Below are 14,797 nucleotides of genomic sequence, written 5' to 3'. Positions count from 1 at the left end.
ACCATAATAACTGCTTAGGGATAAATACACAACCTTCAGCAGCAGATAGTTCAGAACTTTTGCAAAGGAATAAGTTTTTTTGCTGCACGAACAGGAATGTCATATATGAACGATGCCACTGTTAAAAAGACTTGTAGCCAGGATGCACTGTTTCGTCTAACTTACAGACAAGCGGAACCTCTATGAGATTTAAAATGTATTACAGAATATTATAGTGTTACCAAACGGAACCCATGGAAATTCCATGGATGCTTAATTAATGTATTTTCTTTCTTCTTACTGTAAAAATATTTTCAGCTAAATATTTTTTAAATTGTCCTTAGTTATCGCCGCTATCAGTTCAAAAACTCTTTGTGACAGTAGGTAAGCTTAATGTGAAGACATTCATAGGGACAAAATTAAAATTTACCGAGCTGAGAAAGATTTCTCTGCCTATGATCAAGGATAAAACAGGTAATATATCTCAATCCTTCATAAATCATATTGGAAATATGTATTTATTTGTCAGCTAAATATCCATTAAATGAATAAAACAAATAATTTAAATTAACAACAATGATGGCAGAATTCTATCAATGATTCAATTTATTCGAGTTCGGAACAACTAATTTTAAAATGGGCAAAATCTAATTTTTGGCAAACACTTTTTCACACCTGAGGTTACTCTCTAAATAAATAATTAGGTTACTCTCTAACTAAATAATTAGATTACTCTCTAAATAAATAATTAGGTTACTCTCTAACTAAATAATTAGGTTACTCTCTAAATAAATAATTAGGTTACTCTCTAACTAAATAATTAGATTACTCTCTAACTAAATAATTAGGTTACTCTCTAACTAAATAATTAGGTTACTCTCTAAATAAATAATTAGGTTACTCTCTAAATAGATAATTACTCTCTATCTATAAATCTACTGTAAAACTATGTATGGCATACTATTGTCATATTTGAGCTGATGAATTTCTGTCCCATTTGAGTGTTCTTGATAAGGTGCAAGGATGTATCTGCAATTTGATTGGTCCCACCTTTTCTTCTTATAGACAGACGTGATGTTAATCTTATTCTGTTTTTATAAATACTATTATGCCATTTGTTCTTCAGAATTGTCTGATTTATTCCTTGTTTCCTTTATTCCATTTCGTTCGACTCTTTGATTTAGTGGTCACCATCAATTCGCTGTTTTGATACCTCATCATAACACAACTACCTATTCCAGTAGCTTCTTTCCAAAAACTGCATGCTTGCGGAACTCTCTCTCTCTCTCTCTCTCTCTCTCTCTCTCTCTCTCTGCAGACTGTTTTCTTTCTACCTATAATCTTAGTCTTTTCAATATCAATAAGCATATTTTATCCTGGCAATGATCATCTTTCATTATTGTTTGTTCCTTACATCAAGTAGTTTCATACCTTGTCTGAAGCGATTTCCATAAAATAAACAGCAACATCAGATATTTTTCACTTTTATATTGGACGAACCAATTTTTTAAAGTGGGTGTGATAGGTAACAACATAGAAATAAGGTACAAGTGTATTTTTAACATATTCCAACGACATATTTGATTTTCTAAGTGCATACTCAATCAGTTTGTGCGTTTTCTCTCACGCTCCTGAAACCTTTCAATTGTGCATAAGAAGCGCAATATAAAACAATACGAAAAAAAAAAAATCAAATGTCAGCATAAGAAAAACGAAAGCTAAAAAAAACACACGAAATGAGGATAATTGCGTAACAAGCTGCATTAAATTGTTGAGCATTTTTGATCAGCAAAAGCGGATAATCTTCAAACGCGTCCGTCTCAATATGTGCGTTTAGCATTTAAAATGCTGCCCGAGATGGACGAACGTACAAAATCTATTATAGACATATTAAGACGCAAATAATAATAATAATAATAATAATAATAATAATAATAATAATAATAATAATAATAATAATAATAATAATAATAATAATAATTTCTATTTAAAGGTGACATGGAATCATTTTTAAAATGAAATTCGATACTAGAAGATTTTTTTCAATAAATAAAAAGCAATATAAATCAAAAACTTCGGCGAACTCAGGTCATAAATAAACAATATTATACTGCATTTTAGTGAACAACAATTTATTTACCTTACTGATCAGCTTGTAAAAATAAAATAAACTTTGGTACATTTACAGAGGGTTTCGTTCAGACAAAAACATCCGATATATTGTCGGGATTATTTCACCAACAAGAAGAGGGGGGGGTAAGAAAAAGCAGTAAGGGCTTGCAACGAAATGGTGACGTTGCTTACAAGCAGTCTTTTCTTTCCTTGTAAAGGTAACAATTAACTGGTAACGTTTGCCGAACAACAGTAACGAGGTAATCAGTCTAAGAGACGCCAACCGACTAGCAAGCTAGGTAACTAGCTTCTTAACTAATCACTAACCCGTACTGGGACAACTCCTTTTATGCATACTAACTTTCAGTGGCGAGAATTCCAACGTGGTTTCCAACGAGATTAGAATGTCTATTTAACTTAGTAGGAAATAGACACCCAGTTTCTCAGTAACGGCAAAACAGCAGTTCAGTGTCTTTTCTTTCCTCCAACCCATCCCTGGTAATCAAATCAATTTCAATTCTTACACACATTCCCAACAACAACAAAAAAAGATTCTTGATTAAGGGAAATAAAACAGTCAGTTTAGACCCTTAATAGGCTGGGTCTAGCCCTTGTTAAATCTCGAGGATTGCAGTTATTACAGCACCATTGTTCATCTTCTGGTGGTGCTTCTATTAGGCCCACACAGTCGAAATGAAACCAATCATCGCATGCATCACATGCTATCATTGGTTTAGTATCTTCTGGTCTGTTGCAGACTGGACATATCCAAATTATCATACTCTCTCTCCTTTGTGGGTCTAGGCTCACATCTTGAGAGCTTGATGGTTCCATGTCTGTTGGGTCGGGTTCTTCTGGCTGTTGAGAGAATTCTAGAGGAAAGAAATGTTTGATGGAGTGCATGTCTATAGCTCCATTCCCTTTCTTCACCTTCACCATGCGTACCAAATTATCACCTCCTCAGATTAGTTCGAGGACTTTACCTAGGGACCAAAAAGGCCTAGTCTTCAGAGGACTTTTAATGAGTATTATATCTCCTGGTTTTATCTTATCTTCAAAGGAAGAGTCAGCTAGATTCAACATTCTTTCTCTGAGACTCAATAAGTCTTCATTCCAAAGTTTCCTAAACTTTTTCAGACTGTCTTCTCGAGAACACAAGGTTTGAATCAAGTCCCTTTGTGCAAGCGGGTCCATGGTTTCCAGGTCCTGGTCTTCAACCCTCATTAATATTTCACGACCAACATTGGCGTTCATGAGAGAGTTTGGAGTTAAAATGTCCAGCTCAGAGTCATCAGAGCTTATGTATATCAGGGGGCTGCTGTTTACTGCCCTTTGAACGTCCGAAAAAATAGTTAGTAGACTAAAATAGTCTACTTTTCCTCTTCCTATAGCTTTATATAGGCACGATTTTAAGGTCTTGATAGATCTTTCCCAGCTGCCACCGTACCAAGGAGAAAACAGTGGAATAGTACAATGTTTAAGGTCGTATGAGTTGAACCGTTCTTTAAATTCATCTGCTATAATCCCTTTGTTTATAATTCTGGCAGCAGCAGTAAATGTACGGGGAGTGGGGATTCAATTCACGTTTGTAAATCTAACAAAGGCCTGTATGAACGATTTTACAGACATATCTGGTACTAGTTCTAAATATACTGCCCTAATGCTCATGCATGTAAAAAGGACAATGTACATTTTATAGTCGCCATCTTTCCCTTTAACATAAATATGACTGGTAAAATCCACACCAGTATGTAAAAAGGGTTTGGAAAAATTCACACGCAGAGTCGGTAGGTTGGTTGGATTAGGTGTTGAGAATGAAACAGCATTAAACCTTTTACACTTGGCACAAGTATTAACCACATTCTTAATAGCTTGTCTGGCTTGTGGTATCGAGTAACCTGCTAATCTCACCTCATTTAATGTTGTGGCCAAGCCTAAATGTTGACTTCTTTGATGGCACTCCCGAATAATCAATTCTATTAGACGATGCTTTTTTCCTAATAAAACCAGATTTTGAACTTCATATGGGTGATATACAGATTTTTCTATTCTTCCCCTAGATCTTACAATGCCTTTGGGGTCCAGAAAGAGGTTCAGATCCTTTACCAACTTGGGCACGTTATTTCCTTCAGGATTTAATAAAAAGTCTAGCTCTGCTGAAAAAGATTGTTTCTGCATTGTCTTAATCAGGTAGGTATTTGCCTGTAACTTGGGATCCATCACTCGCTTTTTTAATCTGTTAACAAACTCAAAGATCAATGAAGTTACACTAATCAATTTACTAAGGCTGGAAAATCACTCCAGCTCGACTACAGAAGTAGCGACTTTATTCTCTGTTACATAATTCACCGAGGGACAAATCCGCCCCATCTGAGCCTTAGAAAGGCAACTCAATTGACCATGGTGCGAGGAGTATTCTTCCTGCCTTATCCATTCAGGCCCCTCATACCAAAGAGGAAGATTTTCTTTAAATCTGTTAATAGTTAGGCCTCTGGTGAGGAAATCAGCCGGATTGTTAGCAGTGGGAACATACCTAAAATTCACTTTTATATCAAGATCAGTTTTAATGTTCTCCGTCATTTGAGTTATGTCCTGTAATCTATGTCTTACAAATATATTTTTTGTTTGAACAAAATCAGCAAGAACCCAAGAAGGACTACTTGGGCATCTGTAATCACATAAATATTTTTTACAGTAATGTTCTTTAGGGACTCTTTAATAAAAGGGAAACATTTCACAGCTAAAAACACAGATAAAAGTTCCAACGTTGGGAGGGATCTTCCTTGTAGAGGAGCCATTTTTGCTTTTGCAAATACCAAGGATGATTTTCCATCCTGTACTGCATACACTGTAAACCCATATGCCGCATCACAAAAGATAAATAATTTTGTGTACTTTCTTTCATCTAAAACTCTCCTCGGAAAGGATACAGAGTCAATTGCTGACAGGTCACTTGCCAGTGTTTTCCAAACAGAATACATGCTTTGAGGAACAGGATCATTCCAATTCAGCTTTAGTTTCCAAAGTTCTCTCATTAATAAACGACCTCACACTGTTACAGGTAAATAAAGGGACAAAGGATCAAATACCTTTGAGGTATCGGACAATATTTTTCTCTTGGTTGATGTTTCCACGTCGCATCTATCAAAGAAAGTCGAATATTTCATTTTATTTATTTTTTTAAACTGCAAAACAAACAATTTCTATATAAAAATATTTTTCAGTCCGTTCTTTTAATAATAAATAAAACTTTTCATTGAGTATTTCCAAATATTTTCAAGTAGAAACATTTTTCACAATGGGTTTTTTGTTTTTAATTGAAACGATCGATGAATTCAATATTTTAGCACCGGGCGTAATTTATTTCTTTGAAATATATTTACAACTTAAAGTTGTTGTTTGTTTGTTTGTTTTATAACATTATATCAAAAATAATTCACATGACTAAAATGGGAAATGAAATAAGAAATTCTCTATTCTCTACAGTATTTATACGCTACACATTTTGATGAAAAACATGGGGAAAAATGGATTTAGAAGAACATAAAACCAAAACTTTAAATATAATTTCTGTATTTAAGTAATAATTATTTAAATAATTCAACATATAATCTTGTGGGGAAAATCCAGCTTCCCAATAAGGGGCACTCTGGATGGGAACAAAAATAATCTCCATCATGGAAGATTTCTCCTCCACTAACCGAGGACAGAAGTGTAGCATCAGAACAGATATTACACTATGATCTTGTCCCGAAGGCCAAGAAATGTTTGTGTTTAATATGTTTCTTTAATTGTTTCTTCTCTAAATTCATAATTCAGTTTTATCAGTATTAGATTGTATATTGCTTTAAAATTACGTAATTTTACATAAATAATATTTATATTTTATATTGAATAAAGTTCAGTTTCATTATTAATCGAATTGGGTACCTTTCTTTTCTTTTTTAACATGTTTTAAATCTCTTTTTAAAAATGCCCTGATATGCTATCGACAGTGACAGTTTAACAAATCTTACCTACATTGTCTGCAGGCATTTTTCAGTTAACAGGCCTTCTATATCTCGGTGGCCGTGGTTTCAACCCTTTTTCACAGATTAGTATAAAAAGAAGTAAAGTGTAACTTGTTTAACTTGAATCATTTAATATGGTTTAGTAAAGTAATACCTTGAGATAAGAATGCACTAAGAGATTTTTTTTAAATATAGGGTGAAACAATAATTTGTCGCCCTAGAAAAGACGACCTGATTCCATTTCCGTTTGATGAAAACGAGTTTTCTTTTTTTTGTTGCAGGCCATCTACTAGTTGGCCCGTTGAGTACAAATCCCAAGAGCAATAGGAGCCTTCTATCATGTCTGAAAGTGATACAATGTTCAATGAGTGAGATCGAAGATGCACCCTTGTACAACTCATGCTCTCTACCGATCCAAGTTATGACAACAGGACCATTGCCAGCACTCTCAAAATGCATTACTGGATTACCACGAATAACAGGGACGTGCATAGTGTGATGAAAACAAAGTTTCCAGCCATGGTTATGGTCCTTGGTGTGGTTTTAAGTGAGGGCCACATCATGCCACCTCACATCTTCGAAGTCAGCTTGAAAGTCAATACCAAAGTGTATTTGGATGTGCTGAAGAGTGTGGTGACCCCCTGGTGAATCAGCCATTTGGCAGACCCTGGGTATGGATGCAGGATTCGATACTGGCCCAGAAGTATAAAGAGACCCAGGCTTGACTTCAGAAGGAGTGCTACTACTTTGTACCCTTTTCTCACTAGTCCTCCCTATTCTCCCGACCTGAACCCGCATGAATACTTTGTTTGATTGGTTTGTTGGAACATCACCAACATGACCTTTCATAACACCAGAGCTAGCTTGATCGCTGCTATCTGCCAAGTATTCGCCAAGCTCTTGCCGGCACTTGTGAAAAAGGCACGTTCCCAGTTCTGGGCCCAGATCGAGGCGGGGATTGAGGCTGAAGGCGGCTACATTGAATAGATGTTAGCTCTACCACATAATCAAGTTACCTGATTTGAATTTTTCAATAAAAGTTTTAAAATAAAACTGTAGTGTCTTTCTCTTTTATCGTTTCATCCTGTACATTGTATCCATATTTATGCTCAAAATACGATGATTTATGGATATAAGATTTCCAAAATCATGCAACACCAAAAATTCCCCCCCCCCCAATACAAAACACAAAGCAAGAAAATTGTGTGGGCGTTTTTGGTTAGTCTACGCTGTCTCAACTTTTTCTCCCTGCATCCTCCTGACTTACCTTTGTTAGCCGCTCATCTCTATCTTCCTGGTAAGTTTGTTACAATTTTATTTTTTATTTTTTATTCATACTTCCTGTTAAATTAAGACTTAAATCTTAAGGATTTTCTAAGTTTATTCAACTTTTTTAGTTGTGTATAATCTTGTCCCTTTTTAGTTACCATATCGTGTCCGCATGTTAACCTTGCTTCTCTCCTTCCTTCCTTCCTTCCTTCCTTCCTTCCTTCCTTCTTGCATACACCTCCGTATTCTAGCACTCGCCTAGGAGGTGAATACAACTCTAATTTTTCTAACATTTATTATTATATATCAATTTCTGTGTCATTGCTGTTGTATTTATCTTTCTTTAGTAACTGTTGAGTGTAATTTGAGCATAATTTGAACTTGTTTTGTGAAAATTTCTTACCCTTGGGACGGATTAATTGTGTTTGTTTTAATTCAAATGGGAATAATTATTTCGAGATACGGCGGCGGTCATGGAACTTATACAAATGCGTATCTCAAGGTATATAATATTAATAGATCAATTATTTTAAGATTTTTAGTGCAAAATCAATGTCGATTAAGTTCTATTGATAATCGTGAATCGGTCAAATATTTTGTAAAGTAGAGTAAACGATGAAAAATGTATCGAAGCACACAGACGTCAGAATATACGCCGATCGTATGCAACATGCAATTAAAAAAATTAATTTGAGAAAATGTCATTTCCATTCAAAATGTAAGAGTTCTTTATGCATCATGCAATATAAATTATTATAACGGACGAACGTATCATTCGCAACAAATTTTAAGGTTGTAGTTTTTATAATATAGAAGTTGTTAGTGGATAAACAGATATACAGACAGTTTTCATCTTTTATATATGGAGACAAGAAGTAGTTTTCAATTCTTGGCACACCTCTTAAAAAATTTTTTTTCAGAATTAGTTTGTAAACTTGACAAAAGAATTTCCGCCTATTTGTCTTACTTCATATTTCCTGCATCAAATTCCTTCAGTATTTGTCCTATCTGAGGAGGTCATTAAGAACAAATGAGTCCAAAATTTTGGGAGGTGACGTACCTAAGTGGTTAACGACATAGACTGGCAACCTGAGTGTGTCACGTTCAAGTTCAGTTTATTCTACAGAAACATTTTAACTTAGGATGTTGGCCAGCTTCGCATGATCTCTCTTACATTTTAGAAAAGCATTAGATACGTACATACTTCTAATGTTTTTTTCTAAAATGATATAGGGGACGCCATCTGGTTTATAAGAAATGAATAAGTGACCTTCTCTACAAAGTGGGTTTTTTAATTAAGAATTAAGTAAAATTTGTCTCGGTCTAAAAGGATTTCTCCTTAACTGACTGAGAACAGAAAAGATGACATGTAGTATCCAAACAGATACTACATTTTGTTCCTAATTAAAAGGCTAAAAAAAAATTTACAGCATTTAAATTTTTTCTAGTTATTTAATGTTGAACCAAAACACCTTATTGAAGCCATTTCATGTTTTATCATTCACTAAACACAAGTCGCTGGTATACCCACAATCACTTTATCTAGACCAAACTGAAATTTCATTATTTTATTGCATGTTTTTACAGAAAGACCGCATGAAGGTGAACCCTATGATAAATTTTAAAGTTATCAGACCCTTCTTTAAATACAGGCAATTATTGTGATAAATGCTATAAGAAATAAGAAACCAAATAATCACTCCAATAAGCCAATGATGCAAGTGACAATGGAAACCGTCAAATCCTTTCGGTAGAAGTGTAGTGATTCAGAAGCAGATCCATTTCTAGGAATGCTGAACTTTCGTTGTATGCAAATTAAAGGGCCCAATAACAACTCAGCACAAACCCATAGTGGCAGACGAACAAGGTGATAGTCACAGCAGCAGAACCAAAACCTCACTAGCCATATTCTGCTGAAAAAAAAAAATAATGAAAAAAACAAGAAAACTTAATAGCATAACACATACAAAGAATTAAATAATAAAAAAAACACACAACTATTAAAGTCATATACGGGGCACAACTTGTATTGTTTGTACCAGTCATGGATATATTCTTGACTATCAGTCTGACAATAACTTTCTTGTTATTGGGCTGTGTTATAGTTCTGTTCAGTCCTCCCAGGCTTTACCTTCTCTAAAAGAAAGGGTTAGTTTATTGCTAATTGCCTTAATGATCCTACCGGAGAATGCCAACAGATATCACTGTGACAGACGTGTTTGTGTAAAACCTCCAGATCAACACACTCATTTCTAGAATAATGATAACACAGATCAGTTTCTTTTAACCAAGAAATATTCAGTACTGAACGTCCGTGTGTACTATAAAACCCCAAATATTCAGTATTTTTATCTATTTGTTTCATGTTTTCATAATCAATGCACGTGGGTACGTCTTTAAAAACTAACTTTAGCCCATGGTCGAAAGGTTGAAAGGTCGAAACTTTCACATACTACTAAACACTGTGTCAGCATATGCATGCAAGTTAGTACATAGACACTCTTATCCACATGTCTTTATGCATATCTCATTTACACACATGTAAACACATACAACTCCAGCCGAAACGAACTGTGTTCTAGATTTCTCCTCACATGAAAAGCAATTCTTTCACTGAGGAACGTCCCTTGGACATTATGAACTCTTTATCTTTCGTGGATCTAAACAAATTTGTCAATAAGTTTATAAACTGTCATTTCTTTCATTTTTTTTTTTTTAAGTTTTCCTACATTTACATTTCTCAATAATAGTGTCAAAAACTGTCCACTTTGTCTCCCCTAAAAAATAAATTAATTAAACTCATATATTTTCAACCAATTTAAAAGTTAAAATCAATACATGACGCTTCACGCGAATCTCTACGTGTATAGAAGTCAGATTCGACCCAAAATTGAGTACGGTTGCCACATCTGGGAAGGTACCTTGAGATAACGCAAATTTGACTTCTCAATCTAGTGGCAGATGATCTCTTCTCTTTCCTCTCAGAGAAGAGATGCTACTACTCTTTCCCTACTCTGTCAGTATCTCCCTGGTAGCTTCAAGGTCTCCCCTCCTAACCTTCTCCAGAAAAAATATTGTCTTGCTTCTAGCGTTGCCAAGAACCCTCCTTTTTTACTCTGTGTAGCTAAAATATAACGAAACTTCCATGAACAGAGTTTCTTTTTAAGAACTTCTCACCTGAGGAACACGTTACTGCATGAATATTTTCCTAAAGGCTATAATGTGGTCGTTTTTAAGTCCAATGTCAACAAATATTTGTCGAGTCGTTCTGTAAATTAATCAGTTCTCAATCTTTTTATAGTATTCTTCAATTATTCAACTGAAAATCTCACTTATCTTCGAGTTGCTTTTGACCTTAGTAAGCTGTGAACCATTAGTAAAAAGAAAAACAACTATTTTAAAGATTGCATGAAATAAGTTTAGTATCTTATGTTTAGTTGAATTTTTTTTTCCTTTTTTCCTGAATTTACCAACACTATTCGTCATAAGGACATGTTTCTCTTCCCGTTAATGGGTTTGCTGCATCTCAATATAGAAAGCACTTGAAACCAAACGGAAATCTCACTTTAAAAAATCGCATACAAACTTTATTGTCACAGAGTTGTAATAATTCAAGGAAAAAAATATCATGAAAGGAATGTAAAATAATGCAGAGGCTATAGTAAAGTAATCAACTACAAAATTTGATAGATTTTCTGTTTTTTGGTTGTAATTCAAGAAAAGGAATATAACTTTTATTTAATTCTTCAGAATTATCCTTAAAATGTTTCGTTCAGTAAAGCAAGAAAGTATACCGTCACCTCCAAAGTAAGAAAAAGCATTAAAATTTAAACTTAAAGCTATATTTATTACTTATATACTTCCTGGGACGGGTATTCTCCTAGTATATATATATATATATATATATATATATATATATATATATATATATATATATATATATATATATAAGTAGTAATACTGATACCACATCTGAGGAGGTACTGCAGAAAGCACTCTTCCTTGGTTTGAAATAGTACAAAATCGACTTCACAATCTAGTAGGTGATGAATTCTTCTTTTTCCTGTATTCCTTTTCTCATAGAAGAGATGCTACTAGTCTTTTTCTACTCTTTTAGTATTTCCATGGAAGCTCAACTGAGTTTCAAACCCCCACTTTCACTCAAAACTTCTCAAATTATGCATATGAACCTAAGGCGCAATGGATAAAATGCTCAGTTCTAAGTAACAGTCTTCAATACTAATGATATAATTAAGAATTGCTTAAGACATCTATTTAGTTATGACTGATGGAATGAGAATAGTCAACCCCGAAGATTAAATAAAAGTTACATTTGAAATTCCATCCAGATTTCTAAGTTCGACAAAAAAATGTCCAAATTTGCCAAGACGCACATGAACTAGATCAAAGATTAAATTGGCCAAAACGTGAGAATAACATCTAAAATGAGAATAGTAGTCTGAATAATCCAAATGATACAAACCTTTTGCAGCTTCTGATTTTTTTAAGATCATGTTTGATAAATCCCTATGATGTTCACTCTGATCTATTCTTCAAATCATAATCACAAAATCTGCTAATATTATTTAAAAATAAAACAAAAAATTAAAAACACATTAATGCTAATTACACACTTGACACGGTCGCATTACTTCTTCATGTCATTAATTATTTTCATGGAAAATAAATCCTGGTGTTTATTGGATGTGAGTGGTCAATATTTGCTTGGCAATATTTTTTGTCAATTCAAGGAATTAGAGTCAGAATTAGTTTAATTCTAAGCGCCAGAAGCTGATTTTTTTTTCTAGAAATCTAGGGGGAAATTTTGGAAATCTTGTGGGTCAGAGGCAGAACTTTTTAAATTCTAGGAATTAGAATTAAAATTTTTAGAATGTTAGTAATTGAAAACAGAATTTTTGTGGAATCCTAAAAGTCGAAGGTGAAATTTTTGGAATTCTATGAATCAAAACTAGGATTTTTTAAATTGTAGAAATCGGGGATGGAAATTTTTTGGAATCCCAGGACTCAAAGCTAATACTTTCCGACTCTTTTGTAGAAAGCCATCTGATCATTTTGGACACATCATGAGCAAAGGCTGAATGTACTTTTTTTTATTATTTTCATTTCATGATGTTTAAGGATTGAATTAAATCAACCCATATTTTCATTTTCAAAATACTACCCAAATTTCCAATACCCTTCTTCAACTCAGCAATCCTTATTGATTAACTTTGCAAGCCTTTTATATATAGAGCTAGAAGAATGTTCATCCCAAGAAGGGTAAAATTAATTCCCAGGACAAAACAGTATTGCACAGCATTTATTTTCCATAATGAAGATTAAAATCAAAATATAATATTAATAAACCGTTTTGTCTAGAATCCTTATTCCAATTTTGAGCAAAATCCATTGCATGATTTTAATTCTAAAAAATGGCTAAAATTTAGTTCATAAGAAGAAATCTTGCTTAATTGGCGTCTAATCACCTTAGATCAAATTTAATTCAAATCTGAAATATTTGAATTTTCAAATCAAAGATTGTGCTCATTTTATACACCCTAAAACCTCCAAAAAACTGAATATTTAATGAGTATATTTTATGCTTACTAGTTATAATGAAAATTGGATGCATCAGAATGTAATGAAGGGTTATCACTCCCCTTTCTTTTCATAAAACATAATTTAAACTAGCATATTTCTCCTCCTTAAACATAGCAGCCACGTTCCAAAATTCATAATGATCGCTTTATGATCACTAATGATTTAGGAGTGAATCCCATACATAGAAAGACATAAACATATACACATATCTATCTTTAAAGACTTTTCACAACAACGTTTTCGTTGGCCTTGATTAAATCCAAAAGTCAGTGCAAAACAGCGGAGGAACAATAGCCAATGTTTGACGGACGTGCCAAAACAATAAGAATAAAAAAATGGAACATCTGAAAGAGTAAAAGAAAAAAAATAATGGATTGCAAAATAATTTGTCTTTTTTTTTTTTTTTTTTTTACATGGAGTTCACCACTTATCAAAGCCCAAGGGCCACTCAAGGATAAGGGTTATTGTGTGTACAGTAATCAATGGGATAGTGTAGTAATAGTATTGGAGAATTGATAAAGTGTCATTACTTAAGGGGGCGGTTCATCAGGAATTTGTTTCTGTTGGACTTGAAGACATCCAGGTTGAAGTCGGGAGGGAAACAGGCAAGCGGAACAGAGTTCCACAGGCGTGCAGTTCTAAGAAAGAAGCTTTGTTCATGGAATCTACATTTTGATTCAGGCACAGATAAGGAGTGGGGAAAATTATTGACGGTGTTTTCAGCTAGTCGGGTGTTTTTTGAAAAAGATTGGCAAGGGGGGACCAGAGAATGGAGCTCAGACGAGCACTTGCCATGGAAATAATGATAGAACAAAGATAGGCTCGCTACGTCTCTTCTGTGGGAGAGAGGTTGCAGGGAAGAGAAAAGTGCATCCCCCACTAAGCCACGAAGTCTATTTTGTACTCTGTCAAGGCAGGATAGGCTGTTTTTAGCAGCTCCTGCCCAGATGTGGCAACAGTACTCTATCCTTGGACGTACTTGGCTTTTATATAGATAGAGAATTGCATCATTAGTGAGATATCTTCTGGAGCGGTAGAAGGATCCCACCATTTTCCCAGCGACCTTGGCCACAGGCTTGATGTATGTGTTCCATTTAAGATCAGGAGTAAAGGTCAAACCCAGAAGCTTGTCAAAACATGGGGCCTCCCCTAGACGAGAGCTATCCATTTCAATTGATGCCAGATAGGGATCAGAACGTTTATGATGTAGAGATAGGAGCTTGGTCTTAGATGCAGTAAAGGTAACCAGCCACCATTTCCCCCACTGTACCACGCGCTCAAGATCAGAGGAGAGAGAATCAGAGGGAACATCATCATTTACGGTCTTTGATGTGTTGTCATAGATAGTCGTATCATCAGCATAGATGTCAACGAAAGATTTTAGTATGTGTTTTGGGAGATCATTGATGTAGATCGAAGAGAGTTGAGCCCAGGATGGACCCCTGAGGGACTCCAGCATTAATACTGTGGGCCTCTGATTTCTGCCCATCAACCACTACTCTTATGAGCCTATCAGAGAGAAATGATTTAATGATCGAGAAAACATTTCCAGTTATACCATAGCTGGAGATCTTGTGTAGTAGGCCTTTATGCCAAACCTTATCGAAGGTCTTTGATATGTCAAGAGCAATTGCCCTAGAAATGAAGCCTTTGTTGAGAGATTCGCTAATCCTATGAGATATAATCGTTAGCACATCTTCTGTAGATCTAGCAGAACGGAAATCATATTGTGTGTCGCTAAGAAGATTATTTCTGCTGAGGTGGTTGACTACTTCTCTATTTATTGTGGATTCCAGCAACTTACTCATGACACACAGGAGACTTAC

The sequence above is a fragment of the Euprymna scolopes genome, chromosome 27, assembly GCF_053919585.1.
Source record: "Euprymna scolopes isolate OS-2025 chromosome 27, ASM5391958v1, whole genome shotgun sequence".
In the NCBI taxonomy this organism is placed as follows: domain Eukaryota; kingdom Metazoa; phylum Mollusca; class Cephalopoda; order Sepiida; family Sepiolidae; genus Euprymna; species Euprymna scolopes.
The sequence above is the reverse complement of the archived record's forward strand: the minus strand, read 5'-3'. Positions refer to the sequence as shown.